This window comes from Nilaparvata lugens, chromosome 11, assembly GCF_014356525.2.
Source record: "Nilaparvata lugens isolate BPH chromosome 11, ASM1435652v1, whole genome shotgun sequence".
NCBI lineage: Eukaryota > Metazoa > Arthropoda > Insecta > Hemiptera > Delphacidae > Nilaparvata > Nilaparvata lugens.
The window spans coordinates 23,530,983-23,552,586 of record NC_052514.1 but is presented as its reverse complement, the minus strand read 5'-3'; the positions used below and the strand labels follow the sequence as shown (position 1 = coordinate 23,552,586).

General features: G+C 35.0%; 1 protein-coding gene and 1 long non-coding RNA gene across 4 annotated transcripts in view; both read right to left on the bottom strand.

The window, feature by feature from the left end:
- Positions 1-13,261, bottom strand: part of LOC120353586 — a 61,072-nt gene extending 47,811 nt beyond the window's left edge. Inside the window, exon 1 of the long non-coding RNA XR_005572484.1 lies at positions 13,040-13,261. This is a non-coding gene — a long non-coding RNA (uncharacterized LOC120353586). The remainder of the gene's footprint in view (positions 1-13,039) is intronic.
- Positions 1-21,604, bottom strand: part of LOC111048008 (fasciclin-2) — a 283,669-nt gene that overhangs the window by 109,034 nt on the left and 153,031 nt on the right. The gene's annotated exons all lie outside the window — the stretch shown is intronic.

Here is a 21,604-nt window from a genome sequence, read left to right as displayed (position 1 = left end):
CTCAGGAATTCACAGGACATTAACCTCCCAAAACCAAGATTAGAACATTCCAGACGACACTTCAAATACATAGCTATAAAAATATTCAATTCACTTCCAGTAACAACAAGGAAAATAACGTCACGTCAGTTATTTAGAAAAGAAATCAAGAAATTCATTTTACAACTAGACAACCCGAATGATTTTTTTACTAAATTAATATAGGTCTAAATTTAGTATAATTTACACATTACACGACATGAACACTGCAACAATCAAAGATCATTGAACTCACAAATCCCGTCCGGTATGCGTAAACAGTAAGACAGTATCAAATTTCAATCACTGTATCTTTCTTCAAAACGCATTCATTTATGGTATAATTACATCAGCACTTTGAAAAAAAAACGAAACGTTAACTATGAATAAAATTGAACTAAATATGAAAAAAACAGCAACCACTCCGTACATAGTTTTAAGTTTTGTGTAAGTGTGTGTGTGTGTGTGTGTGTGTGTGTGTGTGTGTGGTGTGTGTGTGTGTGTGTGTGTGTGTGTGTGTGTGTGTGTGTGTGTGTGTGTGTTTGTGTGTGTGTGTTTGTGCGCATGTGTGAATGTGTGTGCGTATGAATGTGTGCGCATATGTGAATGTGTGTGCGTATGAATGTGTGCAAGAATGATTATAAATATTGACATATTGATTTATTTCAATATAATACCATATTCAATTATTATGTTCTTCATGATATAATATTTAAATTTGTATATAAATATTTTATTATATATATTCAAGTGTCCCCACACAGGGTAGCCTATAGGGAACACATATTAGAAATTAGGAAACAATATTGTATTTGATTTTTGGAATGCATTTCATTGTATAATTATTTTTTTTTGAATAAAGAATAAAGAATTTTGAATTTATATTCAACGTAATTACGAAATTGATTGCCCTGATCAAAAATTTACTTTCCCGGAGAATTAGTTTCCTAGAATAATTCCTGATTGTTACAAACTTTACTCTCTGGGTAACTCCTGTAAAACTATTTGTGCAGCTTATATATCACTCAGCTATAAAATCCATTACATTACAGATGGAAATTGGTGCATTCTGATGAACTGATGTTTGTTAAGGAAGCACCATTATTGCAATGAACAATTAATTTGAAGTTGAACTGCAGTAATTTCGAGGCAACTCGAACAAGGGAATGGGTGAATCTATTTCACTCTTGGCTCAATTACATGAATTGGAAATGAATAAATCTTTCTCATTGAGATCTCAACCAAAGTAAACTAACATTTCGTGCTGATCTAATGGAAAATCCCGTAGAGTGCATTCCTCTGGGAATTAGGAATTTCAATAAATTCAACTAAACTGAATCCTATCGGAGCGAAATAGCTTCAGTTGTTGCCACCATCTGATACGCTTCGCCTCCAACCAAAAGCCATCATAAACACAAGTGAACTCATTACGAACAACTAACAACACCAACCTCAAATAGGGCACTTCTATTAATGAGAAGTTTTAATTAATCAAGAGTAACGCGGTAATGACGTTATACTTGGGCACGAAACCACCTTAAAAGACTCGAGGCCAGGATCTATCGACCATTTAGGAAGAGTAACAGCATCTATTGAGAGAAGCAGCAGCCAAACGATGTCTAGACTGAGACGGCCCCCGGGCCTTTCCTTATAACGCACCACGCGATGCGTAGATGCTGCAATTATCTTCTTAATGACTTTCAGCAAACATTCATTGCAGATTCTCGACTGGTTCAATAATAAAAACGGAGAGGAGGAGGGAAGAAGTGGATGAGAAGGAATTTAGGGAAGTTTCTTCTTGAGGAATTTAGCGGCAATATAGGACTACTCACACACCACCATCGCATTCTCCTCCACTTATCTCCTCTCTTCTTTTTCATTACTCTTCCCAAATCGTTCATGATGCGAGATAATCGCTCCAACAAACCCGAAAACAAAGTAGCGTTCAAAGTGAAAGCTTCCCCTTCCCCCTTCCAGCTCAAACCACCATTAAAAACATCCATTACAGTTGGCCAATTGTGAACGCGGTTAGTAGTCTTTTTCGACGACCGCTAACCAATGTTAATTGTTGATAAATCACCATTTACACTCATTAACAGCCTCACTAACCGCTTCAAACTTCAAAACGATCTGGAGAATGGGCATTGAAAGCACTCAGATTGTGGATGCATTAAAGTTATGGCCTGGTTAGGGGAAGGCCACAACTTGATAAGAGACAATTGAGCTGTTATAGATGATTACTGTGAGAGAATAAAATGGAGCAGACCAATATCTGAAAATGTATCTTTGATGTTCTCTTGAACATTGATTGATTCAAAACTATCTCCCACTGTTCTTAATCCAACCGAACTCATCTTCTGAGAAATACTTCCTTGGTTCAAGAAATCGTCGCTTTTATGAAATATTGAAAGGCAGAGTATCTCAAACTATTCAAATTGAAGAGAGTCCTAAGACGTTCATTATCAACTTTCTGTGTCTCCATAGTGAGAATCTTCGCTGTTAGGGATAAATGGACTGAGCTGAAGAGCTATATAATTTGAGTATGTTTCCCAATAATTGCAGTAAGAGAACTCTGGATATTAATAACAAATTTATTACTCAACATAATGGTCACCATTATAAATCACCAGCATGTCTACCTTTTTATGATTCATGTTAAATTTATATCTCTTAAATTATGAAGAAATACTGTTTTTCTTTTCTTTCTTCACATAGCTCCATATTCCAGACAAGTATTTGAAACCTTATTTCTAGAGGATCATTTCCAGGCAAAACTATTAAAATAAGCTACGAACTGCAAAGTTCATCAATAATTGAATAACATCAATACTTCTACATCACACCATAACAACAGTATTCATCACACACCATTGTAACAGTTCGAAGAGAATCCGTCACTAGAGTGTTTTCAAGTTGATAAGTTATGGTGTATGCTGCAAGAAGAATAAAAGAAACTTCTTCTTTACTTCTTCATTAACCACAAGGTAACAGAACCTTTTTTCGCAATTTTTAAATCTTTCTTCAGTGAGAGAATTCTACACAGAGGTACGAAAAACAAACAACCCTTTCAATTTTTTTCATCGATTTTCTACACATTGATAAAGATACAATACTTATTTATAAAAAAACACAGAAAAAACCAATAACGAGTTGAGAGTTTTTTCCTAGCTATTAGAATGCTATACAAAGGTAAATTATACATGAGCATGTCTACAAGTTTAGAATGCATTGGAACAGGTACGCCTGACATTCATTGTACAGAATAGTGGAAACCGAGTCAGTAGTGCTACAGAATTCATCGAATACGCCACATGAATGAACACAGTTATGGTTGGTCGCTAGTGAAACCACGCCAAATACCAGCATGCGGTCTGGAATTTTAGTGACACAAGTTTTGCAACAAGTTATGCGCCAACAATACCCTAATGAATATGCGGTTGCATTCTTTGAGATCCTGGACTCCGACAACAATGAGACCGAAACAGTGGAGGAGGACAAAGCCCACAACTCTACATCAATTTGCAACAATATATGTATTACTCTTTGTGCGAGTTGTATACAGCGGTTTGATTCGCTTTGCAACGATGCGAGAGAAATGATAAAATGTCAACTCTCATGTCAAGTTTGTAGTGTCTCTGTTGATCAATTAAATAATTGTCGAGTGACATTTCAGTTGAGACGTGAAAAACACAGACAGATACAAAGCGATGCAATATTAAATTATTCACTGTATGCACAGATGACTTGAATTCAAAGGAATCAATGCATCGTCCCTGGACTAATTATGGAAGTGATAAATATTGATGGTTTGATGGTTGAAGATTTCAATCATAGTGCAAAGCGAAAAATTGAAAACTTTATTCAATGACTGACAGGAAATAATTCTTGTTTAATAATACCAGTTTATCAAAGCTCAATGAAATGTGATGTATGTGAATTAACCAAAACTTTCCAATGATAATAATGATCATTAATGAGTGAAATTTTTTCCCACAAACCTTTAAACAAACTGAACTTGACAGCCTTGTTAATAGGCTATAAAGGAGAACCAACATCTTTTACTACAGTTGAACGGATGTTTAGGAAACTTTATTCATCTTTGTATAATCGAATGGAGGAAAATGTTTTGTTATGAGTAACCGTTGTGACATATGCTATATCTGTAACAGCTCTAACAGTCATGAGTGCTCAAATCAGGATGGAATCAGTTTCAGAATAGCTTATGGATGATTTAGCCTCATCCTAATTGAATAAACCACTGTCTTGCTTCAACAGAATGGATGATAATGTACTCACAAAATCTATCAAGAATTAATTGGAAAATAATAATTTTAACATTCCATTTCCGCATCAATCAATAGAATGACATGATAAACTGTGATATTTATCTATCTGGAACAGTATTTCGGGAAATTCATCTACTAATATTTTTGGTGCATTCAAAGAGAAAACATCAAAACCTTAATGAATTTTTGATGAACTGTTCTGTTATGAGACTCCAGAATTTGGTTCTGTTATCCTGTCAGAATTATGGGAAGTAATAAACCAATTAGCGGTTCCCCGAGATGAACGAGCCAAATTCAATCAACAGTTTCCAATCTCCATTGCAGTACAAACCAACTGTTAAAATTCACCGCCGCTTACATTCGAAAGAACCGCGTTTTTCAAACATGAAACGAAGCTGTAACTTTCCGCCAAAGCTTGCTGTGAGTTTGGCAGCAAAGTACAACCAACTTTACAAAGTCTTGAAGGGTGAAAACGAAATTATTAAACAGCTCAGAAAGCTATTAGAGTATAAAGAAAACGCTCCTCTGAGGCACTCAACAACACATTGCAGATCTAAACCAATTTCAAATTCACTCGTGTAGGCATTTTCTAAAATGTTCAACCCTCTATTCTGTCACAAGCTTGGAACAACAAGGGAAGCATAGTAACAATATTTACTCTCATGAAACTGTGTTTTACTCTCAAAACTAATGTTAAAAGTTGTCGAAGGTTACATAAAGTTGAAAAGTTTAGAGCCAATAGATGCCTCTAGATGTGCTTCACCGTAGCACTACCGTCAGAAATTTTTGATAAGTTATTTAAAATAGATTATAATTATTCAGTTTCCACTTATTTGGAGAGGAATCTAAAGATCACATGAGATTCAAAAATCAATTTTATAAATGATAGACTTTAAAGAAAATATCTGATTAGGACTATCTTTATGTCGTAGGCCTACGTTTTCAAACTTTCAAGAAGTAAGATAATTTTATGATCAAATAATCTTAATGATATTGTCTCCCATCTTATTGGTTACTGTCCTGTGATTGGAGGATAAAAGGCTTCCTCTTCTACTTATCAAAATCTTATCAAGTGTTAATCAGTTGTGGATCTTTTCTGCCACTACTTCTTGTAAAATTATGTTAAATAGTATATTTCGCACCTAGGGCCGAAAATGAGACTTTTCCGGCTCGAAATCAGGTTTCAAGTCCGAGGCCGTAGGCCGAGGACTAGAAAAGATTGAGAGCCGGAAACACATTTTTGCCCATGGTGCGAACGCTATTTTTCGCCACACAGAAAAATAAAACAATATACATATATCAGAATAATTGTTTATTAGGCACATCCGAAAGCAAAACTGGAAGGTCATAGCTCTAGCAAATCTGAGGTTATCTGAATATCAGGAAATTTTCCAAGTATTTTTATTTTTCATTCTGATTTGTCCTCATAGTTCCCTCTTCTTATGTGAAACCAATATCAACAGTTCGTAGTAGAAATACACAAAACAGACTCTCTACCGCGAAATTGCCCTGCCAAACAAACATCTATTGCTAACAAATCGCTCATATCGGTTTGCAATCAAAACAAAACTGTCCACTCTTTTCAATTGCGCGATGAGTATTCAGTGACAGCGAAAAATTCAGTAGATGGAAGCTGAGAATCAATGCTGTTCTAGTTGCAAGTTTTCAATCATGACATGCAGGCCTGTGCGATTTCCATCCACTGATAAATTCTGTGTGCTCGACATCACATCAACTCGCTGCATGCCTACATGGCACGCTAAAAATAACGAGATGAAATATTGCTACGTGCATTTTTCCTGTTTCGTAAGTTTTGCAACAAATTGGTGAGTGGCAAAGAAGGGGTACAAGAGAGAGGGAGACAGAAGAGATCCTATAGAAGGGATGAGTTAGCGTGCCGACGTTCTTATCTCAATCAATTGCCTTTATCTAGTTGGGTCGATCTCGGTTGTCAGAAGCGGCACGGGAAATCTAAAGGCTTGCTGTTGTAACACCGGTGCACGGTAAGTAGATCGAAGCATAGTTGATGCAGGCAGATAGAGGTTCCAGGAAAAATGAAATTTGATGCAACTCTGAATCTTCATTCATTAATCCGTGACAGCGATGGATAACTGTGTCATAAAGAGAAAAATAGAACTGGATCATTCTGTCTGAATAAGATGGGAAATTCAGTGTTTGGGACAAAGTAATTGATTATGAAAATGAGCATGAACTATAATGATCCTGCATAATAGATAATAAGAGGATGAATTAATTTCTTCAATTCACAGGAATACTAATTCATTTCAAGGTAATTGACATTACAGATTATAATAAAAATATATCTTTAAATCTTGACAAACAATTGAATTTTAGAAATATCGTTGGGAATCAATAAATGAATCTGAATTAAAATGAATATATTTTCTGTATAATATTTTGATCCGACAAGTTATAACGAGCAAAAATACTGTTTGAAAATGAGAATTGCAATTTTTCCAACTATTAACCTAGTATGAGAGGCTGTTGTTTTGTAAAGAGTATCAATAAAGCTTATTTATTTATAAATATTTATAATATTTAGATCAAACAAGAATTGAATTCAAATTGGTTACCTCAAAACATAGATGGGGGGATATTCAAACCCAGATTCTCTAGTATACATATTGATTGGTTACCTTCATTATCACCTACCAATCATTTATGGATGACTTGATTGTGTGCGGCTTGATTGATTCATAATAACATTGATTGATAACATTGCTTCTCACCCTTGTCCAGCCTTACACGGAATACAGCAATCAATAACTGTGACCGATTCCTCATTATTCATCACTGTCCCATCTTATCTTCTACCCTTTCATTATCAATAGCCTCTGACGATACTGGTTTATTGATTAGTTATTATTGCAGAACATTATTCGAGTTCTAAGCAAACATTGGGTCATGCAATGTGTCCATATCTCTACAGAGCCACCACACTGCTCATGTTTCGGAACAACTAGGTGAAATATGTATGAGGTAATATTCACTTCATCAGTAGGCACACAGTTGATATTTGCTCGGGATGTCAACTGGAGATAATATTAATTCAGCTCTTAATGACAGAGATAGTGGGATACAGAATGTGTGAATGGAAGTGAGTTGGTGATATTGTGAAAGCCTACATGGCTACAAATATGAAGCGCTGGTTGACTATTTGACATGCGACCGGTGAAATTACGAGATCGGCCTGAAATTAGCCTTATTTAATGCATCATCATTCACTGCCCTGATTATTATGTGAATCAGTTCCAAATATTTATTGAATACAAGACTCAGCTCCCCATGCTAACTTTAATTCTTAATACTTAATTTATGATACAACACCCATTCACATTAATCTATGAAACCATGTACAGAATTTATATTTATTCCCAAAAATGTACCTACTCGTACTTTCAATCGAATCATTCTTGTCTTGTCTCCCTCTTATCTTGAGAAGCATTTCACATTTCAAATCAATCATAGATTGCTACTATTAGTTCTACTATTCAACTAACAACCAAACACCTATAAATTCGAAATAAATCCTAACAGGGACTCTAACCGTATTCCACGGCGTTGAGGGTGATGAACCATATTTTTCCAATTTTATTCCTTCACAATTTCTTATTTTACAAGACAGGAAAAGCTTAAATTCTTACCATCAATTTGAAACACATCAACGCAGTTCATCGCTTTAATGGGAGTGATAAATCAATCGAATCCTGGACAGCGCCAAAGCACTACTTCCAGGAGATAACCTGAAGTGATCCTCAAGATCCTCCCTTTCATGAAAGGTATTGCGCCTTCACTTTGAAGCGGTGTGCATTAAGCATCGGTTATCCGAGGAAGATTATTGGTTTCTGAGAAAATGAGAACGATTCACGGTGGTAGAGTTCCTCCAACACTCCTTCTCATCCTCCTTATCTCCTTCTTATTTCCCCCCTTGCCACTTTCTCCTTACTTCATCTTTATCCTCCTCATAACCTCCTTGCCTCCTCTTATCTTCTCCTGATATCGTCTTACCATCTTCTCTGACCACCTCCTCATAGCATGGTTTACCTCGTACATTTCCCGAGAGACGCAACACCGGTATTGGGGGGAAGTCAATATTCTGGACATAAGCGAAAGTGAATTCTCTATGTTCCCCTTTTGGGGCTCCACTGACCGCAGTTCCTGCTTCCTATCCTTCTTCTACTCTGCCTTTGTTCCTTTCTTATACCCTTGTTCCTTTTACAGATATGGCCATACTTGTAGCTGTTTCATATTTTATTGAACGGTACACATGTTGCTCTCATCGGAACAGAGAGTTGTTTCATAATGAAATACACGGAGATATCACAAGGGAAACTCTTGATTTTTCAGTAACAGTAACCAGTAAAACTGAGTTTACACCAAAGTTATTAACAAAATGTTAATAACTTAATCCTTGTAGATAGATTCTAATAGATTGAACATAACGTATCATACACGTGATGAACATATGTGTTTGTCAAGTTCCGATCAATCTAATAGAATCTAAAAGGATTAACGTTTACTTGGTTTAAACGCAGCTTAATAATTATGAATTTTTAAGTTTGTATTTCAGAGTTTGCAATGAGAGGAAGAAGCTTGAACAAATATAACTATTATTTGATTGATTCATTACATGATGAATTGAGTTGAAATTGAAGTAACAAAATATTTGGAACCATGAGATGGAATTGAGTAGAATTCGAATGGAAATATATAATGTTGAATTCCTCGACACATAATCTGAAATACCCTGACAGAATTATCATTGAATTTGAATGAATTTTCTGAAGCAATCCATATGCAATGGAATAACAAATTTACATTTCACAATTCCAAAAATCCCCAGATTTCCCACGATCATTTTAGTGGGAGAAAAGTTTTTTCGGGTAAAAATTAATTTTGTGTTCAAATCTATTATTTATGAAGCAAGACCACGTAACTTAGTTTCCCATGATGTTCAGTAATTTGGCAACGGAAACTTTCAGGATTTAAAATGGAATAAGGCATCACCTTGGTAATGCAATTTTCATCAATCAGAGCAGCTCAGATTTTTCAAGAAAGTTTAACAACTCACATTAAAAATTTCTGGATGAAGTTTTCGAATCTCTTCGGACTCAACCACTAATGGTAGAACATTGGGTGATAAATCTTATTTTACGACGTCTTATTAAAAAAACTCAAGCCTCTCAGTAGAGCTACTTTTATAAATAAAACTCGATAGGATACTAAACTCTTATTACTCTTCATGAAGGTTTGGGAATCCATCACTGGACTACAGAGGAAAGAATAGGAAAAATTTCAGCTTCCAGAGATATGTATTGGAATTTCAAGACATGAGTTTACTAATTCGTACAGTATTGAAAACATTTGAGAAATAATCAAATGTCAAACACAATTGATGAAATTGTAAGTGTTGTGTTCTTCGAATCTCCACGTCCTATTAGTTACGAAAAGTTGTAGAGTGTGGGGTTTCGGAAGCAAATTCACATTACACTTCCTTCACAATATGAATGCTGAATATAATAAGAAAAGCAGCAAGTAATGGAGAAACGTGAAAAAACTCTAATCCTAACCACAACAGCATCTTTCCCCCGTTTACCAAAATAATCAAGGAATAGGAGCGAATGATAATGATTTCAGGAGGGGGAAAGAATAAAGAATACAATGGAGGAGCAAGATCACTATGCTCAGGAAAATGGGTCTGGAGAAAAGAACTGATAAGGATCATTCAAAATCCTTGCTATAGGGAGGAACTTGGAGAACATTATGACTAACCCCTAGTGAGCTTCCATAATCATTGTGGGAAGCACATCTGATACAGTATCAAAAACAGAATTGGCCACATCTAAGGTAGAAATTCAAGTATCGACGAAGCCTTCCTGGGAATTTATAAAATAGGGAGATTGACGATAGATTCAACCTTTTCTAAACAAGGAGAGGAGAGTATTATAGGAATGACAAAATCTATCATAGTCGATAGTTTCAGAATATGGTGTAGTAAAAATCAATTGATAACAGTTACTAATAACACGAAACATTGAATACTCACTGAAAACTGAACTTCAGTAGAAGGAATTTCTATCAATGAGAGATATAACATGATGAGCCATCATTATATCCCAACTCACCTGTAAAGAAGAACAAAAATTGTTAATATACTGTGAGAACAACATATTGTTTCAAATAAGAGCTTTTGACAATAAAAGGCTTCAACCACTGAATAATATAATTCAACAACTACTGAAAATTATGAGTACATCCAGCCAGCACTGAATTACTCTTGGATTCAAAAATCGAATAAATAGCTCGCTTATTGATTCATCTTTATCTCAAAACAAATCAAATCAAATTTTATTGCCTTACAAAAATATTCAAGGAATAGGAGCGAATGATAATGATTTCGGGAGGGGGAAAGAATAAAGAATACAATGGAGGAGCAAGATCACTATGCTCAGGAAAATGGGTCTGGAGAAAAGAACTGATAAGGATCATTCAAAATCCTTGCTATAGGGAGGAACTTGGAGAACATTATGACTAACCCCTAGTGAGCTTCCATAATCATTGTGGGAAGCACATCTGATACAGTATCAAAAACAGAATTGGCCACATCTAAGGTAGAAATTCAAGTATCGACGAAGCCTTCCTGGGAATTTATAAAATAGGGAGATTGACGATAGATTCAACCTTTTCTAAACAAGGAGAGGAGAGTATTATAGGAATGACAAAATCTATCATAGTCGATAGTTTCAGAATATGGTGTAGTAAAAATCAATTGATAACAGTTACTAATAACACGAAACATTGAATACTCACTGAAAACTGAACTTCAGTAGAAGGAATTTCTATCAATGAGAGATATAACATGATGAGCCATCATTATATAAAGAGCGATAAAAAAAAATAAATAAAAATAGAACAATAATTGAAATCAGTAAAATATCACAGGCTAAACTTTATATTCTAGATTTATGGCACGAATCATTACCATGTGCCTTTATCTTAAAATCATATGCATTCTTTTGCATGTAGCTGCGATATGCACTTGCTAATACTTGTCGACTTGGACAATTCAATTAAAAATATGTGCTTTAAGATCAGCTTGATAAATTAGCCACTAATAATCCAAATATATATATATTAAAATCTCTAGTACTTAGTAGATTTCTTTGTATCGAATATATATTTTTATCTCAGGGTGCAAGATTCGGCACCTGACGGAATAAGTAGAGCCATTCATCTAGTGAATTAGAGCTATAATAAATTATCGCAAATTGTATTGCAAAAAAATTAAATATCATATGCATATGTTTTAATAGCCTAGATTTTGTACTTCTTTGATTTAATAGAAATTTCTGAACTATTGATCTATATTTTTCTTTCAATGAAATACCTTTAATACTAATTTTACTTGCGCAAGTATTACTCTTATTAATTTCTTAAGTTATAATAAAAACCCTTTCGGCGAGCTAGCTTTGATCATCAGATTAATTCGAAGCACTAGGGCGCCCATCACTAATTCAAATTTATCACTCACGTGTCGAAAATCTTCTTGTAAGCCGCCGATGTCGATCCAACTCCATGTGGTCCGGGAATATGGTAGCCGGAATCGTCTCCTCCAAGGGGTTATAAATTTATTTGAAATTGAAAATGACTTCTGCTTCACAATAGCATCACGAAGTCTTTTAAGAAATTTAATAATTTGATTTAACTTTAACTTTTACAAAATCATTATCAAGGTACTACGCTCTAAAATATTTGGGATCCTCTTATGGTGGCATTTGGCTGGCGAGTGCTGGTTCTCCTTTCTCAAGTTTTACAGATCCTATTTCCGACTTTCAAATTAGCATAAAATTTAAATATCTTAGTCCTCCGCCATTTAGGTTCAAATAGATCTTACAAAAAATACCAAAATATTGCTTAGATTGTATGATTAATAATTTCTTTGCTTTCGAGCCATATCGATAACATAGACTATACAACAATTTAACATAGATTCCGAACATTTATAGAAATATATATAAATATTTTTGAATTGGCCTACATTGCCGCCTATTAACTGCCGTTTTACTATTGGTGCATGCAAATTTTATTCGGTATTCATGCGCCTGGTAACTCTTATTTCCTGAATACATTAAATTATTTTTATTTGGTTTTTTATTTATGCTCTTTACATGCTAGTTAATATTCTATACATTAATATTAATTCCATGCTACTTAATAATTAGCCACGTGATCAGGTGTTTTTTCACATTGCACACCATCTGATTGCAATAAAGCTCTGCCAAGGGGTTTTGGTCAGATTCTACGTTTCTCGGTTTGATCGATCTCTAGGTCACCGATCCGTGAATACATGTACATAACCTCAATCTTCAAATATTTTATATAATAATTAGTTATAGAGAATCTAAGTTTTCAAATTATGATACAGAAAGATAACAAGTTTATATTTTGTATTATCAACACTGTATTTTCAATTGATACTGATACAGTATGAAAAACAGAATTGGCCACATCTAAGGTAGAAATTCAAGTATCGACGAAGCCTTCCTGGGAATTTATAAAATAGGGAGATTGACGATAGATTCAACCTTTTCTAAACAAGGAAGGAAGAGTTTTATAGGAATGACAAAATCTATCATAGTCGATAGTTTCAGAATATGGTGTAGTAAAAATCAATTGATAACAGTTACTAATAACACGAAACATTGAATACTCACTGAAAACTGAACTTCAGTAAAAGGAATTACTACCAATGAGAGATATAACATGATGAGCCATCATTATATCCCAACTCACCTGTAAAGAAGAAGAAACAAAAATTGTTAATATACTGTGAGAACAACATATTGTTTCAAATAAGAGCTTTTGACAATAAAAGGCTTCGACCACTGAATAATATAATTTAATTAATACTGAAAATTATGAGTACATCCAGCACTGAATTACTCTTTGATTCAAAAATCGATTAAATAGCTCGCTTATTGATTCATCTTTATCTTCTTGAATGCATCGTGCTGTGGAGAATGCATTTCTACACATGAAATGTTTCTTGTTATGAAATCATAGTCATAAATATTGTATAAATAAAAATAGAAATCCGGAGTACACTTTTGAAAATTGTTTAAAATGGTATTGTTAATTTTTAGGGTACTTTTTCAATTGTTTATTGTTTTATTTTGTACTTAGATTTCTATTTTCATTCATATTCAACAGTAGCCCTAAAGAAAAAAAGACGATAAATATTGGATTAACACAAAAATGAACAACCACCAATTTATTTGTATAGCTATGAAATCAAATTTAATTTTCAGCACATAATTGAACGAGCGTAAGCGAGTTCTGAGTTTTGACTTACTGGAGGCGAAAGTCGTTTTTCGTCTGTTTGTATGTTCGACAGTAACTTTAGAAAGAATTCATCAATTAGCATCAAGTATTCTTCGAACCTTTTTACATGTCAAGTTTGTTGTACAAAAAAATTGACTCACTCCTTCGACTTTTGTCAGGATTTGAAATTAACATTGGAAATGCATAAGAGAAAAAATTGTTTTGATTTATCATTTAGGCAGCTGGAATTAATTGCATGCTTTTTCTGTAATTTTTCCATCCATTTAAAAAAGCTGATGTTATTTGGGAGTTATCACACAGACTGACAGACTTTATGCGCCGACTCATGATTTCAGCTGAATAATACACAGCATATTTAATTTATAAGTTCTCGCTTCCGTTAATATCTGTCTTCCTGTCAATTGTCTGTCTGTAACATACGCGTAATTGATGCGAAAGCAGTTACTTGACGATAGCATGACGAATACATGTGATAACAACAACTGTTGTTATGACGTTGACAATAATTTTCTATGAAATTTTTTTTTGTTAAATTTGTAAGCACCTATTAGTGTTTAATAACACTAGATTATCCAATGTAGATACTCATTTATTTAATTCTTGTATCATTTATTAGTATCTTTAAATGTTGAAATAATTGAAACGGTTTGAGATATTTATGTGCAGGTTCCGCCAATAATTTTCCATCGAAATTCTGTATCGAAATCATTTATCACATACCACGTTCCAATTTGAAAAAAAAGTTGGATTCAAAATGATGCTGGATTCGAAATGAAGTAAGATCCATATGACGAATCCAAGATGGCGAACAAAAGTTTTGAAGCGACAGAAAGTTTTTTTTCAATTGGAATGGGATCCCCATGGAACCTACTATCATAAAATCATACTTGTACTGCTTCTATAATAATTCTCACCAACTCTGTATGATTACAAGTTGCGGATTTCAGAGATCAATACAAAAGTTCATGAGCGAGTTCTTCAACCCATAGAATCACTAGTAGAGTAAAATATGATAGATTAGAATGCCTTTTTTATTTGTTGACGTTGCGAAGTTTTGGACAGGAATGTCCAACCTACCACTCAACCAAGATAGGATGTCTCCAGTGGATAATAATTAAGAAGGAATAATATGATAATCGAATTATGGAGAACCAGGGTTACATCTGATTGCAATACAATCACAGAATAAGGAAATTATTTTTTATTGAATATAAGACATGCATCTTGGGTTGAACAAGAGGGGTTAGATAATGAGAAGCCATACGGTGGGCCCACAAATTCGGGTGTACAATACAATGGCGAGTTGAGTGCAAGACACGCAATACAGTTGCAGACAAGAGAAGTTGGACCTAAAGTGAGATAGACATGAAACTAAGTATTCCTTACATATAACATGAGGGCTTTCCATTTAACCAATACTGACCGTATAAACTGGATCTCACAGTAGGTGTACCTGACATGAACACAAGGGTTGAAGCTTGCATTATTCGGTGTAACAGATGCGATGTCCAAAAATCGACAGAATTTCGACTTGTAATCTTGTATAACATCGATACCCTGTTATTACATGAACAACGTTACAGGCCAGTCAATGTATACGTCAACGTTCATTAACAGCCAGAATGAATACAGATATAGCGATGCCGGTTAATGGTTGGTTAGGCTCATTTTATTCTATTACCAGCTCACAACGGAAGCTACTCTACAGAAAATGGACGTTCAACTCACGCAATGGCGGCTTCATTGAAGTTGCAACATCAAACACTAATAAGGTGGAACAATATTAACCGACAATTTCGGCTCTAGAATAATCAACTTGATGTGTGTCTATTGATCGAATGATTAGAGCGTTTTTCTTTCAGCTGTTTGTATCTCTGGATTTGAATTTGTGATATACACATGCACTGTATCTGTATACATATATCTTTCTGTTTTTTCCTTAGAAATTGTGCTGGAAAAACATTCTCTTCAACATTATTTTTTCAACCAATTCTCCGAACTCAGTAGCAAAATAATGATTACACTGCTCGGAGCAAACAAATCCATTTCCAAATAACAACGTAAATTAAATCCGTCATACAGAGGAACAAGCGTCTGAGATTGGTGAAGTGATTTTCCAAAATGAAAATAGTAAGTTTATTTTAGGCAGGTCCATGGTTTTATTCATCAGAATCATGATGATCAAACTCTGACTACAGCAAACATACAATACGTTTTATCATTGATTTGCAGTACAATGAGAAGTTAATCAATCACTAATCAAATTTAACGTGTTTTGTGCTCTTTAGCATGTCAAAAGAATACGCCTATGGAGAAGGCTATGGACCGATGTGAAGTCGAAATTAATTCAATTCGCTATCAAATGCGTCGTGTAGACTACCAGCAAACCACTCTACTGGCAACCTACAGATTCAATCTGTTCCAGATTTAATAGGATTACTTTTGTCACACGAGAGATGGATTTATTGAGGTGAGTACAAGTTCAATTAGTTGTACAAACATTGATTCTCCTCTTGTGAGATTCACTTTATACTGTCAGCGACCCTTAAGAATTACATCGATGACAACCAATCTACCAATGCTGTTGTACAAACACTGATTCTCATATAGTAAATTTGTCAGCATCCCTAATGAATAATATCAATGCTACCCACTCAACCAATGCTGACAGTACAAAGTGAATCTCACCCACACGCACAGAAACCTGCACGAGCAAAGCATGTAACAGCCGAATTATTATTATCTTTGAACTGATTAAACAACAGTAGCGCCAGCAGCAGGTTTGATTCAACATGGAATATTAATATAGGTTGAACATGAGTCAACATTATCTTTTGCGTAATTTATAAGTCGACTAATTTTGAAACAGGAATTTATCGTTAGCTCTTCGCTTATTTGACAAGTTTCCCATGTAGACAGTGAAACTGATTAATTAAATTCAACTTTATGCAAAATGTATTTTTTGGGAATAAGATGTGAGGTTCATCAGTACTGTACCTAACAATAACGAATATCAGTAATATAATAGTAAGTTCAGAATGGTGATTCCGTTAGCCAACGCCATAGAACTGAATGAACTAACATGACTACAAATTTTACTCCATCAGCAATAAGTATATTATGTAGTTGAAATAATACAACAAAGAGATGACTCCAAATCTGTAAAATTATTGATGGAGGATTATGAGATATAGTATCAAGGAATTTATTGGGTTGATTTTTACTTTCCTTGCCCTATTACCATAGGTAAGGAAAGTATTGCTTTCCGAAAAAAATTAAGGTACCCAAATTTCTAAATTTCTATACGTTTCAAGGTCCCCTGAGTCCAAAAAACTGGTTTTTGGGTATTGGTCTGTATGTATGTGCGTGTGTGTGTGTGTGTGTTGTGTGTGTGTGTGTGTGTGTGTGTGTGTGTGTGTGGTGTGTGTGTGTGTGTGTGTGTGTATGAGTGCATGTGCGTCTGTGTACACGATATCTCATCTCCCAATTAACGGAATGACTTGAAATTTGGAACTTAAGGTCCTTTCACTATAAGGATCCGACACGAACAATTTCGATCAAATGCAATTCAAGATGGCGGCTAAAACGGCGAAAATGTTGCCAAAAACAGGGTTTTTCGTGATTTTCTCGGAAACGGCTCCAACGATTTTGATCAAATTCATTCCTAGAATAGTCATCGATAAGCTCTATGAACTGCCACAAGTCCCATATCTGTAAAAATTTCAGGATCTCCGCCTCATCAATGCAGATAGATTCCCAATTATCAGGCTTCAGATACAATTGAAACAAAAAAAATCAAGTGGAGTAGATTGAGCATGAAAATCTCTACAATTAATGTTCAGTAACATTTTCACCTAAAATTGAAAATAAGCTTTAAATTCGAGAAAATGTGATTATTCAATTGCAAATTATTGTTGATTCTATTAAATCATTCACTATGAAGTGATAGCAGACCTCATGTGTGTCTCCAGCGTTATTGCCCTGTCACCAGCTGGCTCAAATCTTTGAATAGTAGACTTGAGATGCGCGGGAACACTAGCGTCAGGTGATCAATTTTCATAACGGCAAGGAAAGTTGTGTGAGTGCGCCACACCAGATTTTTTCCAATTCAAACCAATCAATTTCTATCTAATCAATAAGATATCAATCTTCCCCTACGACGGTATAATTATTATTAATGTTCCTATCAAATCTGTGAAATTATTGATGGAGGATCATGAGATGTATCAAGGAATTTACTGAGTTGGATTTTTCCAATTTAAACCAATTAATTTCTATCGAATCAATAAGATATCTATCTTCCCCTACGACAGTATAATTATTAATGTTCCTAGTGATCACTTGTATAATTGTTGTACATTGTCATAGCTGATTTGAAAGAGTTTGTTGATCCTGCTATTTGGTTCAACCCAGAATACAGTAGTGTATTCACAACTTCATATCATGAATTTAATATCATGGGAAATTCAGAATGTTTAACAAAAAATACTCGTAAAATCACAATAGACGCAGAGCCAAACTGTTCGATGAAACACACGCTTTCATTTGACGACCAAAAACCCATCTAAATCCATGGAATCATGCACAGAGGATACACGAGGAAATCGAGATAGGGAAGAAACAAGTAGAAGGGATATTAACAAGTTAATTGAACACGTCGTCAAAGATAAATCAATTGGAATAATAAGGAGGATGAGTTCGTTGATTACTAGAATGTAGGCGTAAATAAGGGGGAAAGAGGAGAGCTGGAAACTAAAGATGGCAATCAAAGACGAAACGAAAGACACAGCGCTGTCAGGAGAAAGAGGGTTGAACGAGAAAATAAATAGAGTGAAAGGGGAGCTGCAGCAAGACAAATGCATGCTTATTTAGTCAAGTAATTGCCTAATTTAGACGGGGGAAGGGTCGAGCACGTTAATAAGTGCCAATGACGGAAGGAAACTTGCAAGATAAGTTCTGTTTGTCTTTGGAAAGAACTTGAAGTACGAATGATTCATGTTGATGTCACAAGAGATCCTGGTGGTTCTTTCCCTCGTGTCAAGTGTTTATTCCTTCGAAGAAAAGGGGTTTTCCTTGAGCTTACAATATTTTGTAATTGGGCTTACAGTATTCTTTGTTGTGTATGGATGGCAGATTGCAATGCACTGAGTGAATTATCATTTCGGCAAACATTGAGTCGGACTCGAAAATTCAGTGAATATAAATGAGGCTGACTTGTTTGGATAAAAAATGGATGCTCTGCAAAAACTAAAAACGGGAGAAAATTATATTTAAAAAATCAAAAAGAATTCTAAATTGGAAATAATTCAAATTCAAGTTGTAACTAGCATCTAAGCTCAATCTTCACATCGATTTCAGGATCATAGAGTATAGGATCATGTGACATAAACATAGATGAAATCTTTCCCCAAATTTTATCCCAAGCTCGAAATGTGACCATTTCCAAGCCTAACGCGTGATGACGCCACGATAAGGATCTTGGAGGTCGCACCGAAATGGGAGACAGACAACATTCGAGGGGACTGATCTACGAATAGGGGGGAAGAGGGACCCATGGTCCAGCAAATTGGCCGTAGACCCCACGAGATGGTTGGCGGAACCAAATTCGTACCAGTCTGAGTTTTCGGGCAGATTTAATGGTGCCGGACTCCACATCCCAATTAAAAGTTGGATGCGATTTACAGCTTCTTTTTCTCCTTGCTCTTCCTCTTTACTCACCCTTTCACTCGTTTCCCCTTGTCATTGGACATCTCCACCACTCTCTCATTCTCTTCTCATTTGGACTCAGTTCCCTTCCTCTCTGAACAAATCATCTATAATCAAAATAAATATTTATCACTGCATTTCTAATTATATCGATAACAATATTTCTCATTTTGTTTTTTCTAATCCAATCTTTTTTTATTCGTCTTTTTTACCTTACTCTTTCGTGTAATACACTTCCGTTCATTATTATATTCATTCTTCCTCAATTCCTCTACTTTAGTTGATCTCTCAATTCAACTTTTTGTTTGTTCCTATCTTCAAATCCAAATTCTATATCTTTGTCTACAGTACCTCTTTCCTCCTGTTCTTATCGCTTTCTAATTTCCCCTCTTCTTCGTATCCTCCATTTCCTTTCGACCCATCGATGACATGATTCATCACTATCTTTCTCACTCTCTTACATTCCATCACAAATACTCTTCTCTGTTTATGACTATTCGAATTCTGTTCTCTTTTAACTCTATATCCCTACTCCCTATTCCCTATTCCCTACTCCTTCTCTATTCTCAACTCACCCTAAACTCTATTCCCCTTTCAACTCTTTTCTCTCTTCCACATCACTAATACATCTCCCTCAATTCACTACTCGTCCCCTCTCTTCATCACAAATCAGACCACATACAACCGAAGTCCAAATTCCATTCAGACCAAATAATACGCATTGAAGCTCCAATTCAGTGATCCAATATTGTTTCCAATGCTGGACTTCGAGTGACGAAGCTATCTGTAGCTGTGGCCAATGCCCCCTTCTGGAAGTGTGGGGGGCGGGGGGCTGTCAAGACCCATCCGAATTACCCTGATCAGTCACACTTAATCAAGTGCTCCCCTTTCGATGCGATGGCTTACCCTCTGGACTATTTATTAGCCCCAAAGAAAACTGGTGTGGCGGTCTGCGGCATCCCTCAACAAATTGACTTGATATTTCAATACGACGTCGATATCTTCTTGTTCATTTATGCTGTCTAAGATTGCAATCCGAACACAATCTAATTGGACAATCAATCTGCATTCACATACAGTCCATGCAATCCATTCTGGATTTTTAATTCTTGTTCTTAAATTGGGTCCACAAATTGTGAGCTTCATTCGATTCTTTTTCATTATTATGATCCAGCTTCGTCTAATCAAGCCGTAAATATGTGCTTGTATGCATTGTATTGTGTAAACTTGAATAATCAGACATTTTTCCTATTCTATTCTATCCATTTATGATTGCTATTCTGCCATGTTAACACTCTCTCTCCAATCTGCCGATTTATCTCTACTGCTTTCACAATTAATTTCCATTTCAATCAATTCCAAAGTTCGTTCTTATTTTCTCATTTAGAGGGTTTTACCAAACATTATCCACAGCTTCTTTAAAAATCAATTAATAATTACAAAGATGAGTCTTGAGTTGAGAGTTTGTAATGTTATATGACAAAAAATTAAGGAATTGACGGATTTCCGCACACATTATTCACACAAAAAAGAACTCAATATTCACCCGGTCTTAATCTATTTGGATTCGAATTCAACATTGTCAATTCAAAGTTTTTGTTTTTCATCTAGAATCGTCTCAAAGAATTTGAGAGTACATTTGAATTTCCCACGGAAATTCAATAAACAATAATTCTCAATAGCTTATATGTTCATGTTATTCACATTGGAAATGCCATTTCCAAATTCTAGCGTATAACATAGTTGAACATCGACTTCAAAGCAGATGAAAATGGGGGAAATTGGATTTTCAGCCATTTGTGAAACAGTGATTTATTTGCAGTTTTTGCTTCAATCAAGTATAGAAATTACTGATTATCCTGAAGCTTGAAAAAAATACGCCAGAATCATTCAGAGAGCAATGATTTTTGTTTGATACAGTTACAACAATTAAATTATAATTGGCAGCGCCAAACATGTTATTTGTTTTGACAAGTTTGTTTTTCGTGTATATTTAAATATTAATCAATATGTTTTTTTTTAACTTTGTATTGAGGATTATTATTTTTGTTGTGGCGAAATAAATTATATCAATTTGTCGAGGGATACCCTGTGATGTTTCACTTTTTAACTCTGGAGAGGTAAATCTTGGTTTTATTGATGTGCGTTTCATGAATGTGAAGCAAACACCGATGTAATGATAAAATGGAGAGGAGGAAATGGTAGGTATGAGGAAGAAAGGTGGAGAGAGC